Source organism: Lissotriton helveticus, chromosome 8, assembly GCF_964261635.1.
Source record: "Lissotriton helveticus chromosome 8, aLisHel1.1, whole genome shotgun sequence".
NCBI classification, from domain to species: Eukaryota; Metazoa; Chordata; class Amphibia; order Caudata; family Salamandridae; genus Lissotriton; species Lissotriton helveticus.
The window spans coordinates 1,727,038,033-1,727,052,465 of record NC_136069.1 but is presented as its reverse complement, the minus strand read 5'-3'; the positions used below and the strand labels follow the sequence as shown (position 1 = coordinate 1,727,052,465).

General features: G+C 53.2%; 1 protein-coding gene across 1 annotated transcript in view; it reads left to right on the top strand.

The window, feature by feature from the left end:
• The first annotated feature begins 388 nt into the window (after positions 1-388).
• The window catches only part of LOC144774155 (NACHT, LRR and PYD domains-containing protein 12-like), a 721,917-nt gene continuing 707,872 nt past the window's right edge, over positions 389-14,433 (top strand). The window contains exon 1 of the mRNA XM_078659171.1: positions 389-508. The gene's annotated coding sequence lies outside the window, so the exon portion shown is untranslated. The remainder of the gene's footprint in view (positions 509-14,433) is intronic.

The following is a 14,433-nucleotide window of genomic DNA, read 5'->3' as shown; positions in this document are numbered from 1 at the left end:
GCTGTCGTGCGCGTGTCAGGGCCCAAGGGTGGCTTCCTGTCGTGCACGTGTCAGGGGCCCAAGGGTGGCTTCCTGTCGTGCGCGTGTCAGGGGCCCAAGGGTGGCTTCCTGTCGTGCGCGTGTCAGGGGCCCAAGGGTGGCTTCCTGTCGTGCGCGTGTCAGGGGCCCAAGGGTGGCTTCCTGTCGTGCGCGTGTCAGGGGCCCAAGGGTGGCTTCCTGTCGTGCACGTGTCAGGGGCCCAAGGGTGGCTTCCTGTCGTGCGCGTCTGGGCTGGGTGAACACGCCTCCTTTAACTCTGACATGTTGGAGGCCCTGCCGCACAGTGAGGCCACATGGCACATTTCACCATGATTTGACAGGCAGACGCCACTTCCTCTTTAGGGGAAACCACGAGCAGCTGCTCTGTGAAGGGGAAGTGTTTCCAAAGAGCTGCGAGCAGGACTGTTTGCCACATACAATCTGAGATGAAACATTCGTGAGCTGTGACAGAGGGAGCGATGCTGTGAAGGTAAGAGGCTTTGCTGCCTGATTGCAAATAATCACAGGTCTGCCTGAGGGAATTCTATGGGCCGATGCAATGTCCAGTGACGTAGGTGTGGGGGATTAGTGAGGGGAAGTTTGTGATCTAATGTAGGGAAAGAATGTCTCCACCCTCTGCTATTTCTTGTTTACTAGAATCAGGCCATAATTGAGGTGCAGGGGCCTCTCACACTCCAGGGCCCGTTGCTCTGCACCCCTGGAAAATGCCTTCAGATTATTCTCTCTGCTGTGATATGCCATGCAGTGATATGCTGTGCAGTGGTATGCCTTGCAGTGGTATGCTGTGCAGTGGTATGCCGTGCAGTGGTATGCTGTGCAGTGGTATGCCGTGCAGTGGTATGCCGTGCAGTGGTATGCCATGCAGTGGTATGCCGTGCAGTGGTATGCCTTGCAGTGGTATGCTGTGCAGTGGTATGCCGTGCAGTGGTATGCCGTGCAGTGGTATGCCATGCAGTGGTATGCCGTGCAGTGGTATGCCTTGCAGTGGTATGCCATGCAGTGGTATGCCATGCAGTGGTATGCTGTGGAGTGGTATGATGCAGAGGTGGGCCGTGCAGTGGTATGCTGTGCAGTGGTATGCCATGCAGTGGAAAGCCGTGCAGTGGTATGCCGTGCAGTGGTATGCCATGCAGTGGTATGCCGTGCAGTGGTATGCTGTGGAGTGGTATGATGCAGTGGTGGGCCGTGCAGTGGTATGCTTTGCAGTGGTATGCTGTGCAGTGGTATGCCATGCAGTGGTATGCCTTGCAGTGGTATGCTGTGCAGTGGTATGCCGTGCAGTGGTATGCCGTGCAGTGGTATGCCATGCAGTGGTATGCCGTGCAGTGGTATGCCTTGCAGTGGTATGCCATGCAGTGGTATGCCATGCAGTGGTATGCTGTGGAGTGGTATGATGCAGAGGTGGGCCGTGCAGTGGTATGCTGTGCAGTGGTATGCCATGCAGTGGAAAGCCGTGCAGTGGTATGCCGTGCAGTGGTATGCCGTGCAGTGGTATGCCGTGCAGTGGTGTGCTGTGCAGTGGTATGCCTTGCAGTGGTATGCCATGCAGTGGTATGCCGTGCAGTGGTATGCCTTGCAGTGGTATGCCATGCAGTGGTATGCCGTGCAGTGGTATGCTGTGGAGTGGTATGATGCAGTGGTGGGCCGTGCAGTGGTATGCTTTGCAGTGGTATGCCTTGCAGTGGTATGCTGTGCAGTGGTATGCCGTGCAGTGGTATGCCGTGCAGTGGTATGCCGTGCAGTGGTGTGCTGTGCAGTGGTATGCCTTGCAGTGGTATGCCATGCAGTGGTATGCCGTGCAGTGGTATGCCTTGCAGTGGTATGCCATGCAGTGGTATGCCGTGCAGTGGTATGCTGTGGAGTGGTATGATGCAGTGGTGGGCCGTGCAGTGGTATGCTGTGCAGTGGTATGCCTTGCAGTGGTATGCCATGCAGTGGTATGCCTTGCAGTGGTATGCCATGCAGTGGTATGCCATGCAGTGGTAGGCCATGCAGTGGTATGATGCAGTGGTGGGCCGTGCAGTGGTATGCCATGCAGTGGTAAGCCGTTCAGTGGTATGCCATGCAGTGGTATGCCATGCAGTGGAAAGCCGTGCAGTGGTATGCAGTGCAGTGGTATGCCATGCAGTGGAAAGCCGTGCAGTGGTATGCAGTGCAGTGGTATGCCATGCAGTGGAAAGCCGTGCAGTGGTATGCCATGCAGTGGTGTGCCGTGCAGTGGTATGCTGTGCAGTGGTATGCTGTGCAGTGGTATGCCATGCAGTAGTAAGCCATGCAGTGGTATGATATGCAGTGGTATGCAATGCAGTGGAAAGCTGTGCAGTGGTATGCCACGCAGTGGTAATCTGTGCAGTGGTAAGCTGTGCAGTGGTATGCTGTGCAGTGGTATGCCATGCAGTGGTAAGCCGTGCAGTGGTATGCTGTGCAGTGGTATGCTGTGCAGTGGTATGCCATGCAGTAGTAAGCCATGCAGTGGTATGATATGCAGTGGTATGCAATGCAGTGGAAAGCTGTGCAGTGGTATGCCACGCAGTGGTAAGCTGTGCAGTGGTAAGCTGTGCAGTGGTGTGCCATGCAGTGGTATGCCATACAGTGGTAATCCGTGCAATGATAAGCCGTGCAGTGGTATGCCATGCAGTGGTATGCTGTGCAGTGGTATGCTGTGCAGTGGTAAGCCAAGCAGAGGTATGCCATGTCCTGTGCTGTGCAGTACTTTGTATTTCATAAGCAATGCAGTGGGTATGTGCTGCTAGGTATTGTCGCTGTGCTGTGTAGTACTTTGTATTCAATAGGCTATGCAGTGGGTGTGTGCTGCTGGTTATTGTCGCTGTGCTGTGCTGTGCTGTATAGGGCTTTGTATTCATGCAGTGGGTGTGTGCTGCTGGGTATTGTCTCTGTGCTGCGTAGTACTTTGTATTCGATAGGCTATGCAATGGGTGTCTTCTGCTGGGTATTGTTGCTCTGCTGTGCTGTGCAGTGCTTTGTATTTATGCAGTGGATGGGTGCTGCTGGGTATTGTCGCTGTGCTGCGTAGTACTTTGTATTCGATAGGCTATGCAGTGGTTGTGTACTGCTGGGTATTGTTGCTCTGATGCTTATCACTTTGTATTCCATACACTATGCAGTGGGTGTATGCTGCTGGTTAATGGTGCAGTGCTGTGCAGTGCTTTGTATTCATGCAGTGGGTGTGTGCTCCTGGGTATTGTCGCTGTGCTGCGTAGTACTTTGTATTCGATAGGCTATGCAATGGGTGTCTTCTGCTGGGTATTGTTGCTCTGCTGTGCTGTGCAGTGCTTTGTATTTATGCAGTGGATGGGTGCTGCTGGGTATTGTCGCTGTGCTGCGTAGTACTTTGTATTCGATAGGCTATGCAGTGGTTGTGTACTGCTGGGTATTGTTGCTCTGATGCTTATCACTTTGTATTCCATACACTATGCAGTGGGTGTATGCTGCTGGTTAATGGTGTAGTGCTGTGCAGTGCTTTGTATTCATGCAGTGGGAGTGTGCTGCTGGGTATTGTCGCTGTGCGGTACAGTACTCTGTGTTCCATGGACTACGCAGTGGGTGTGTGCAGCTGGCTATTGTGGCTGTGCTGTGCAGTACTTTGTATTCGATAGGCTATGCAGTGGGTGTGTGCTGCTGGGTATTGTCGCTGTGCTGCTTAGTACTTTGTATTCGATAGGTTATGCAGTGGGTGTGTGCTGCTGGTTAATCTTGCTGTGCTGTGCTGTGCAGTGTTTTCTACTCCAGAAGCAATGCAGGGGGTGTCTGCTGCTGGGTATTGACGCTTTGCTGTGCTGTGCAGTACTTTGTACTCATGCAGTGGGCATGTGGCTTATCTCAGCAAAACCCTGGCCTGCTGGTATTTGCGTCTTGAGAGAAAGTAGGTAACAATACAATCTGATTATTATGAATGCACATGTGTGGTTCTGAGGGTCAAAGGCAGACTTCCCTCTGAAGCTCGGATTTCACATTTCTGAAGGTCAGATGTTCAGTGCAGGGGATGGTGCTATGGAGAGGCAGAGCCCGGGCCCAGATGTTCAGTGCAGGTGATAGAGCTATGGGAAGGCAGAGGTCGGGTCCAGATGTTCAGTGCAGGCCATGGTGCTATGGGAAGGCAGAGGTCGGTTCCAGATGTTCAGTGCAGGGGAAGGTGCTACGTAGAGGCAGAGGTTGGGTCCAGATGTTCAGTGCAGGGGATGGTGCTACGGGAAGGCAGAGGTTGGGTCCAGATGTTCAGTGCAGGGGATGGTGCTATGGAGAGGCAGAGGTCGGGTCCAGAGGTTCAGTGCAGGGGATGGTGCTACGGGGAGGCAGAGGTCGGGTCCAGATGTTCAGTGCAGGGGATGGTGCTAGGGTAAGGCAGAGGTTGGGTCCAGATGTTCAGTGCAGGGGATGGTGCTACGGAGAGGCAGAGGTCGGCTCCAGATGTTTAGTGCAGGAGATGGTGCTACAGAAAGGCAGAGGTCGGGTCCAGATGTTCAGTGCAGGTGATGGCGCTATGGGAAGGCAGAGGTCGGGTCCAGATGTTCAGTGCAGGGGATGGTGCTATGTAGAGGCAGAGGTTGGGTCCAGATGTTCAGTGCAGGGGATGGTGATATGGGAAGGCAGAGGTCGGGTCCAGATGTTCAGTGCAGGGGATGGTGCCATGGAGAGGCAGAGGTTAGGTCCAGATGTTCAGTGCAGGGAATGGTGCTACGGGAAGGCAGAGGTCGGGTCCAGATATTCAGTGCAGGGGATGGTGCTATGGAGAGGCAAAGGTGGGGTCCAGATGTTCAGTGCAGGGGATGGTGCTAGGGGAAGGCAGAGGTTGGGTTCAGATGTTCAGTGCAGGGGATGGTGCTACGGAGAGGCAGAGGTTGGGTCCAGATGTTCAGTGCAGGGGATGGTGCTAGGGGAAGGCAGAGGTTGGGTTCAGATGTTCAGTGCAGGGGATGGTGCTACGGAGAGGCAGAGGTCGGGTCCAGATGTTCAGTGCAGGAGATGGTGCTACAGAAAGGCAGAGGTCGGGTCCAGATGTTCAGTGCAGGGGATGGTGCTATGGAAAGGCAGAGGTCAGGTCCAGATGTTCAGTGCAGGGGATGGTGCTATGGAAAGGCCGATGTCAGGTCCAGATGTTCAGTGCAGGGGATGGTGCTACGGAAAAGCAGAGGTCGGGTCCAGATGTTCAGTGCAGGGGATGGAGCTTTGGAAAGGCAGAGGTCGGGTCCAGATGTTCAGTACAGGGGATGGTGCTACGGGAAGGCAGAGGTTGGGTCCAGATGTTCAGTGCAGGGGATGGTGCTACGGAGAGGCAGAGGTCGGATCCAGATGTTCAGTGCAGGGGATGGTGCTATGGAAAGGCAGAGGTCAGGTCCAGATGTTCAGTGCAGGGGATGGTGCTATGGAAAGGCCGAGGTCGGGTCCAGATTTTCAGTGCAGGGGATGGTGCTATGGAAAGGCCGAGGTCGGGTCCAGATTTTCAGTGCAGGGGATGGTGCTACGGAAAGGCAGAGGTCGGGTCCAGATGTTCAGTGCAGGGGATGGAGCTTTGGAAAGGCAGAGGTCGGGTCCAGATGTTCAGTACAGGGGATGGTGCTACGGGAAGGCAGATGTTGGGTCCAGATGTTCAGTGTAGGGGATGGTGCTATGGAGAGGCAGAGGTCGGGTCCAGATGTTCAGTGCAGGGGATGGTGCTATGGAAAGGCAGAGGTCGGGTCCAGATGTTCAGTGCAGGGGATGGTGCTATGGAAAGGCAGAGGTCGGGTCCAGATGTTCAGTGCAGGTGATGGTGCTATAGAAAGGCAGAGGTTGGGTCCAGATGTTCATTGCAGGTGATGGTGCTACGGAACGGCAGAGGTCGGGTCCAGATGTTCTGTGCAGGTGATGGTGCTACGGAAAGGCAGAGGTCGGGTCCAGATGTTCAGTGCAGGGGATGGGGCTACAGATAGACAGAGGTCGGGTCCAGATGTTCAGTGCAGGGGATGGTGCTACGGAATGGCAGAGGTCGGGTCCAGATGTTCAGTGCAGGGATGGTGCTATGGAGAGGCAGACATCGGGCCCAGATGTTCAGTGCAGGGGATGGTGCTATGGAAAGGCAGACATCGGGCCCAGATGTTCAGTGCAGGGGATGGTGCTATGGAAAGTCAGACATCGGGCCCAGATGTTCTGTGCAGGTGATGGTGCTATGGAAAGGCAGACATCGGGCCCAGATGTTCAGTGCAGGGGATGGTGCTATGGAAAGGCAGACATCGGGCCCAGATGTTCAGTGCAGTGGATGGTGCTATGGAGAGGCAGAGGTCGGTTCTAGATGTTCAGTGCAGGGGATGGTGCTATGGAAAGGCAGAGGTTGTGTCCAGATGTTCATTGCAGGGGATGGTGCTATGGAAAGGCAGAGGTCAGGTCCAGATGTTCAGTACAGGGGATGGTGCTATGGAAAGGCAGACATCGGGCCCAGATGTTCAGTGGAGGGGCTGGTGCTATGGAGAGGCAGAGGTCGGGTCCAGATGTTCAGTGCCGGGGATGGTGCTACGGAACGGCAGGGGTCGGGTCCAGATGTTCTGTGCAGGTGATGGTGCTACGGAACGGCAGAGGTCGGGTCCAGATGTTCAGTGCAGGGGATGGGGCTACAGAATGGCAGAGGTCGGGTCCAGATGTTCAGTGCAGGGGATGGTGCTACGGAACGGCAGAGGTCGGGTCCAGATGTTTAGTGCAGGGGATGGTGCTATGGAGAGGCAGACATCGGGCCCAGATGTTCAATGCAGGGGATGGTGCTATGGAAAGGCAGACATCGGGCCCAGATGTTCAGTGCAGGGGATGGTGCTATTGAAAGGCAGACATCGGGCCCAGATGTTCAGTGCAGGGGATGGTGCTATGGAAAGGCAGACATCGGACCCAGATGTTCAGTGCAGTGGATGGTGCTATGGAGAGGCAGAGGTCGGTTCCAGATGTTCAGTGCAGGGGATGGTGCTATGGAAAGGCAGAGGTCAGGTCCAGATGTTCAGTGCAGGGGATGGTGCTATGGAAAGGCAGACATCGGGCCCAGATGTTCAGTGCAGTGGATGGTGCTATGGAGAGGCAGAGGTCGGTTCTAGATGTGCAGTGCAGGGGATGGTGCTATGGAAAGGCAGAGGTTGTGTCCAGATGTTCAGTGCAGGGGATGGTGCTATGGAAAGGCAGAGGTCAGGTCCAGATGTTCAGTACAGGGGATGGTGCTATGGAAAGGCAGACATCGGGCCCAGATGTTCAGTGCAGGGGATGGTGCTATGGAGAGGCAGAGGTCGGTTCCAGATGTTCAGTGCAGGGGATGGTGCTACGGAACGGCAGGGGTCGGGTCCAGATGTTCTGTGCAGGTGATGGTGCTACGGAACGGCAGAGGTCGGGTCCAGATGTTCAGTGCAGGGGATGGGGCTACAGAATGGCAGAGGTCGGGTCCAGATGTTCAGTGCAGGGGATGGTGCTACGGAACGGCAGAGGTCGGGTCCAGATGTTTAGTGCAGGGGATGGTGCTATGGAGAGGCAGACATCGGGCACAGATGTTCAATGCAGGGGATGGTGCTATGGAAAGGCAGACATCGGGCCCAGATGTTCAGTGCAGGGGATGGTGCTATGGAAAGGCAGACATCGGGCCCAGATGTTCAGTGCAGTGGATGGTGCTATGGAGAGGCAGAGGTCGGTTCTAGATGTTCAGTGCAGGGGATGGTGCTATGGAAAGGCAGAGGTTGTGTCCAGATGTTCAGTGCAGGGGATGGTGCTATGGAAAGGCAGAGGTCAGGTCCAGATGTTCAGTACAGGGGATGGTGCTATGGAAAGGCAGACATCGGGCCCAGATGTTCAGTGCAGGGGATGGTGCTATGGAGAGGCAAAGGTCGGGTCCAGATGTTCAGTGCAGGGGATGGTGCTACGGAACGGCAGGGGTCGGGTCCAGATGTTCTGTGCAGGTGATGGTGCTACGGAACGGCAGAGGTCGGGTCCTGATGTTCAGTGCAGGGGATGGGGCTACAGAATGGCAGAGGTAGGGTCCAGATGTTCAGTGCAAGGGATGGTGCTACGGAACGGCAGAGGTCGGGTCCAGATGTTTAGTGCAGGGGATGGTGCTATGGAGAGGCAGACATCGGGACCAGATGTTCAGTGCAGGGGATGGTGCTATGGAAAGGCAGACATCGGGCCCAGATGTTCAGTGCAGGGGATGCTGCTATGGAAAGGCAGACGTCGGGCCCAGATGTTCAGTGCAGGGGATGGTGCTATGGAAATGCAGACATCGGGCCCAGATGTTCAGTGCAGTGGATCGTGCTATGGAGAGGCAGAGGTCGGTTCCAGATGTTCAGTGCAAGGGATGGTGCTATGGAAAGGCAGAGGTTGGGTCCAGATGTTCAGTGCAGGGGATGGTGCTATGGAAAGGCAGACATCGGGCCCAGATGTTCAGTGCAGGGGATGGTGCTATGGAGAGGCAGAGGTCAGGTCCAGATGTTCAGTGCAGGGGATGGTGCTATGGAGAGGCAGAGGTCGGGTCCAGATGTTCAGTGCAGGGGATGGTGCTATGGAGAGGCAGACATCGGGCCCAGATGTTCAGTGCAGGGGATGGTGCTATGGAAAGGCAGCCATCGGGCCCAGATGTTCCGTGCAGGGGATGGTGCTATGGAGAGGCAGAGGTTGGGCCCAGATGTTCAGTGCAGGGGATGGTGCTATGGAGAGGCAGACATCGGGCCCAGATGTTCAGTGCAGGGGATGGTGGTATGGAAAGGCAGAGGTCGGGTCCAGATGTTCAGTGCAGGGGATGGTGCTATGGAGAGGCAGACATCGGGCCCAGATGTTCAGTGCAGGGGATGGTGCTATGGAAAGGCATAGTTAAAGAGAAAAGATGCACTCCCTGGTAATCCTTATGTTAAACGTATGTAATCCTTTTTTATTTCTTATTGGCGTGCAAAGCCTGCTTTGCGCTCATCTCTAAACACTGTTTAAGTATACTGAAACCACTACGAACCTGCGGTACGATTCGTTTGCACAGCCAAACTCTGAAGTTTTTGAATCAAATGAATCAATTGCATTATATTTACTCTCTTTCTACGTAGGTAAACTGACTGTTTTACACTTTTAATCCTAATTTCATCCTCAATTCATTTTACTCAATATTTTACGGTGTATGTTTGTTCACAAAAAAGCTCAGGAACCTGAGGTAAGTTCCACATGCCATGATTTTATTTTGGTAGCCCATTGCATTTCAAGAAATTAAATTCTCTTCGTCAAGGGCATCTATAAACACAAAATTAATATTTTTAGCTAACATGTTTCGCTATGTAAAATACTTAATAGCTATGGAAAGGCAGACATCGGGCCCAGATGTTCAGTGCAGGGGATGGTGCTATGGAGAGGCAGAGGTCGGGTCCAGATGTTCAGAGCAGGTGATGGTGCTATGGGAAGGCAGAGGTCGGGTCCAGATGTTCAGAGCAGGTGATGGTGCTATGGGAATGCAGAGATCTGGTCCAAATGTTCAGTGCAGGGGCTGGTGCTATAGAAAGGCAGAGGTCGGGTCCAGATGTTCAGTGCAGGGGATGGTGCTATGGAAAGGCAGAGGTCGGGTCCAGATGTTCAGTGCAGGGGATGGTGCTATGGAAAGGCAGAGGTCGGGTCCAGATGTTCAGTGCAGGGGATGGTGCTATGGAAAGGCAGAGGTCGGGTCCAGATGTTCAGAGCAGGTGATGGTGCTATGGGAAGGCAGAGATCGGGTCCAGATGTTCAGTGCAGGGGCTGGTGCTATGGGAAGGCAGAGATCGGGTCCAGATGTTCAGTGCAGGGGATGGTGCTATGGAAAGGCAGAGGTCAGGTCCAGATGTTCAGTGCAGGGGCTGGTGCTATGGAAAGGCAGAGGTCGGGTCCAGATGTTCAGTGCAGGGGATGGTGCTATGGAAAGGCAGAGGTCGGTTCCAGATGTTCAGTGCAGGGGATGGTGCTATGGAAAGGCAGAGGTTGGGTCCAGATGTTCAGTGCAGGGGTTGGTGCATGGAAAGGCAGAAGTCAGGTCCAGATGTTCAGTACAGGGAATGGTGCTATGGAAAGGCAGAGGTTGGGTCCAGATGTTCAGTGCAGGGGATGGTGCTATGGAAAGGCAGAGGTCGGGTCCAGATGTTCAGAACAGGTGATGGTGCTATGGGAAGGCAGAGGTCGGGTCCAGATGTTCAGAGCAGGTGATTGCACTATGGAAAGGCAGAGGTCGGGTCCAGATGTTCAGTGCAGGGGATGGTGCTATGGGAAGGCAGAGATCGGGCCAGATGTTCAGTGCAGGGGCTGGTGCTATGGGAAGGCAGAGGTCGGGTCCAGATGTTCAGTGCAGGGGCTGGTGCTATGGAAAGGCAGAGGTTGGGTCCAGATGTTCAGTGCAGGGGATGGTGCTATGGAAAGGCAGAGGTCGGGTCCAGATGTTCAGAACAGGTGATGGTGCTATGGGAAGGCAGAGGTCGGGTCCAGATGTTCAGAGCAGGTGATTGCACTATGGAAAGGCAGAGGTCGGGTCCAGATGTTCAGTGCAGGGGATGGTGCTATGGAAAGGCAGAGGTCGGGCCAGAAGTTCAGAGCAGGTGATGGTGCTATGGGAAGGCAGAGGTCGGGTCCAGATGTTCAGAGCAGGTGATGGTGCTATGGGAAGGCAGAGATCGGGTCCAGATGTTCAGTGCAGGGGCTGGTGCTATGGGAAGGCAGAGATCGGGTCCAGATGTTCAGTGCAGGGGATGGTGCTATGGAAAGGCAGAGGTCAGGTCCAGATGTTCAGTGCAGGGGCTGGTGCTATGGAAAGGCAGAGGTCGGGTCCAGATGTTCAGTGCAGGGGATGGTGCTATGGAAAGGCAGAGGTCGGTTCCAGATGTTCAGTGCAGGGGATGGTGCTATGGAAAGGCAGAGGTTGGGTCCAGATGTTCAGTGCAGGGGTTGGTGCATGGAAAGGCAGAAGTCAGGTCCAGATGTTCAGTACAGGGAATGGTGCTATGGAAAGGCAGAGGTTGGGTCCAGATGTTCAGTGCAGGGGATGGTGCTATGGAAAGGCAGAGGTCGGGTCCAGATGTTCAGAACAGGTGATGGTGCTATGGGAAGGCAGAGGTCGGGTCCAGATGTTCAGAGCAGGTGATTGCACTATGGAAAGGCAGAGGTCGGGTCCAGATGTTCAGTGCAGGGGATGGTGCTATGGGAAGGCAGAGATCGGGTCCAGATGTTCAGTGCAGGGGCTGGTGCTATGGGAAGGCAGAGGTCGGGTCCAGAAGTTCAGTGCAGGGGCTGGTGCTATGGAAAGGCAGAGGTCAGGTCCAGATGTTCAGTGCAGGGGATGGTGCTATGGAAAGGCAGAGGTCGGGTCCAGATGTTCAGTGCAGGGGATGGTGCTATGGAAAGGCAGTGGTAGGGTCCAGATGTTCAGTACAGGGGATGGTGTTATGGAAAGGCAGAGGTCAGCTCCAGATGTTCAGTGCAGGGGATTGTGCTATGGAGAGGCAGAGGTCGGGTCCAGATGTTCAGTGCAGGGGATGGTGCTATGGAGAGGCAGAGGTCTGGTCCAGATGTTCAGTGCAGGGGATGGTGTTATGGAAAGGCAGAGGTCGGGTTCTAGATGTTCAGTGCAGGGGATGGTGCTACGGCAGGCTGAGGTCGGTTCGAGGTTCCTGGTGAAGACCTGGGTGAAGTTCAGTGCCATGCATTTCTTAGGCGGGTACCCTAGCGGAGGATTACTGCCTGCAACAAGCCAGACACAAACAGACACTTTATCATGTATTGGTTGCTTTATAAACCTTCTTGCTTTCTCAAATTTGTTTAAAATTGACCCATTTCTCCACTTAAAAAAAAAAAAATCCGTGGGGGATAACTCCCCGAACTCCTCTTATGACAGTCAGCCTCGCGCGACACACTCGCCTAAGGGGAATTATTCCAAACTTTTACACAGCACCACTTTAAAATATCACCTGCCGCCACTGGGCACGTGCCAGTCAGCATCGTACATGCATACGTCACAGTGACACATGTGAGACGTGCAGCGTGTGCTTGTAAATTCCAGATTCACACGGTGCTCGTGTGTAGGATCTCACGAGCCGGAGGTCCGTTCTGAGCCTGGACTCTCACAGAGGCGGACACTACACAGCTGTAAACTATTGGGGGGGAGGGTCAGAATATTGGGGTCCCAGAAATCAGAGTAAAGGGTTACTGACGGCAGAACATGGACTACCAGGACACTATGAAAACTGATATATAAATAAGTATAGATTTAATATCCTGAACACATCTGTGAACCTTATAGACCTCACCGGGGTACGTGGAAGTGCTGTCAGTCGTAAATCAAGCTTACCTCTGTATATTTACCTTTACAATGCTTCTTTGGGAGGGATGTTCCAGACTGAATATTGTTGTAGGTCAGTGTCAATCACTCCATCTTCTGGTGCCCCCCCCCTCCCGTGTGGGCGGGTTCCTTGAAAGTGTGATACTTACAAAGAGGCATTATCTGGGTATACACAAAGCAATTTAAAACCCTTCCCAAAGGCACCTGCCCTTCTACACATACACCTGAAGGGGCCAGGAGTAAGTGGTGGAGCAAATGTGAGAATATAAGGTTAAGGTCCCATCTTAGAAGCGAGGAAGGGAGAAGGAAAGGCGGATTTGGGATTGTAAATCGTATGTCTGGGGCTGAAATGTCTTATTTCTTTGTAAAATGGGTACAGGGTGTTTCCCAAATTCATCACACTTTTAGGTGCTGCTAAAATAAAACAAATTGGAATATCTGTTCCAATAGTAGGTTACGAATTCTGTGTATTTTTATTTTACTTTGTGTGAGGTCTTGTAGGGTCTTTTCAGCAGGCATATGAATCCACTAGTTGCCATATCATTGACTGACAGCTGCAAACATGCCACAGTACTCCCCCTCCTCAGGAAGCCCTTCACAGATCGATGACGCTAACCAAGTATCGACCCATCTACCTGCTCCTCTACCGGCTAAAGCCCTGGAGAAGATGATCCGGGGCCCACCCATCAACCTCCATGAAAAGCACCTCCTCAACACCACTCCCTTGAGTCTCAGGCCGCACCGCAGCACGGAAACAGCCCTCATCGACCAGATGACATCTGTATGATATGGACAGAGGAGACACCGCAGTCCTCATCCTCCTGGACCCCTCTGTAGCCTTCAATACCGTCTCTCACCCGATCCACATTCAACGACCCAGACGACATCTGTATGATATGGACGGGGAGACACCACAGCCCTCATCTTCCCAGACCTCTCTGCAGCCTTCAATACCGTCTCCCACCCGATCCACATTCAACGACCACATAAAGCCTGCATTCAAGGACCTGCAGTCCACTAGAGATGTTCCTTCTTGATACACCGAAAACACAGTCTGTTATCCTGCTCCCGCTACCAGGCACCCTGAACCACCTCTGCCCCAAGTGTCACCACTCAACCTGAGCTTTCCAACACCTACATGAACCCGCTCGTCAGCATCATCCACCCCCACGGAATCAACGTCCTATCTCATGTCAACAACACACAGCTGATACGATCCGTCTGCGACAAAACACAAAAGCCTCAGACCAAGCTCTCTCCTCATAGGATCGAAGTTTTCAAATGGATGAAAACAAACTGCCTCAAACTAAACATTGACAGGACGGGAGTTATGATATTCAGAAGATATTCCACATTGAGGAACTCTACCTGGTGGCCGACAGAACTGAGACCCACACAATCCCTCCCACCAACATCAAGAACTTTCTTATCGTTATCAAGAACCAACCCGCCATGACCGCCCAAGTAAACCCCATCTTCGCCTCCTGCATCCACACACTCAAGGCGCTGAAGAAGATCTTCACACAGCTCCAAACCAGCACCCACAGAACCATCAGCCAAGCGCTCGTCGCCAGGAAATTGAACCACAGGAACACCCTCTACCCTATGTTCAAAACATAACTAACCAGATGAAACAGAACTCTGCAGCCACATTCAACCTCCCATGCAGATGCACATCACATCACACTTCAGGGAACCCCGATTGCTTCCCATTCACAGGTTAGCTCTTTTCAAACGTCTCAAGCTCACCTTCAGAGCCTTACACAGCATGGGCCAAGCATACCTCAATAACCACATCTGCTTCCACAAATCCACCAACACTCCCCTCAGCCAGACTCCACCTTTCAGAAATACCACACATACAGAGATACAAAACACAACATAAATACCAAAAACATACAAAACGTAACATAACCAACCAAAAAAACCTTCATACATATGTATATATATCTATATATACGGCAGCTCCTGTTAGCACCTCGTTTCGGAATCACTCGTGGGTGGGTGCATAGACGTGGCGGTGCTTGCCACGATATCTCTCAGCTCACAATCCTCTTCCCTTACAAGAAGATACCAGCACTCTAGGAGACGTTTTAAAGATTAAA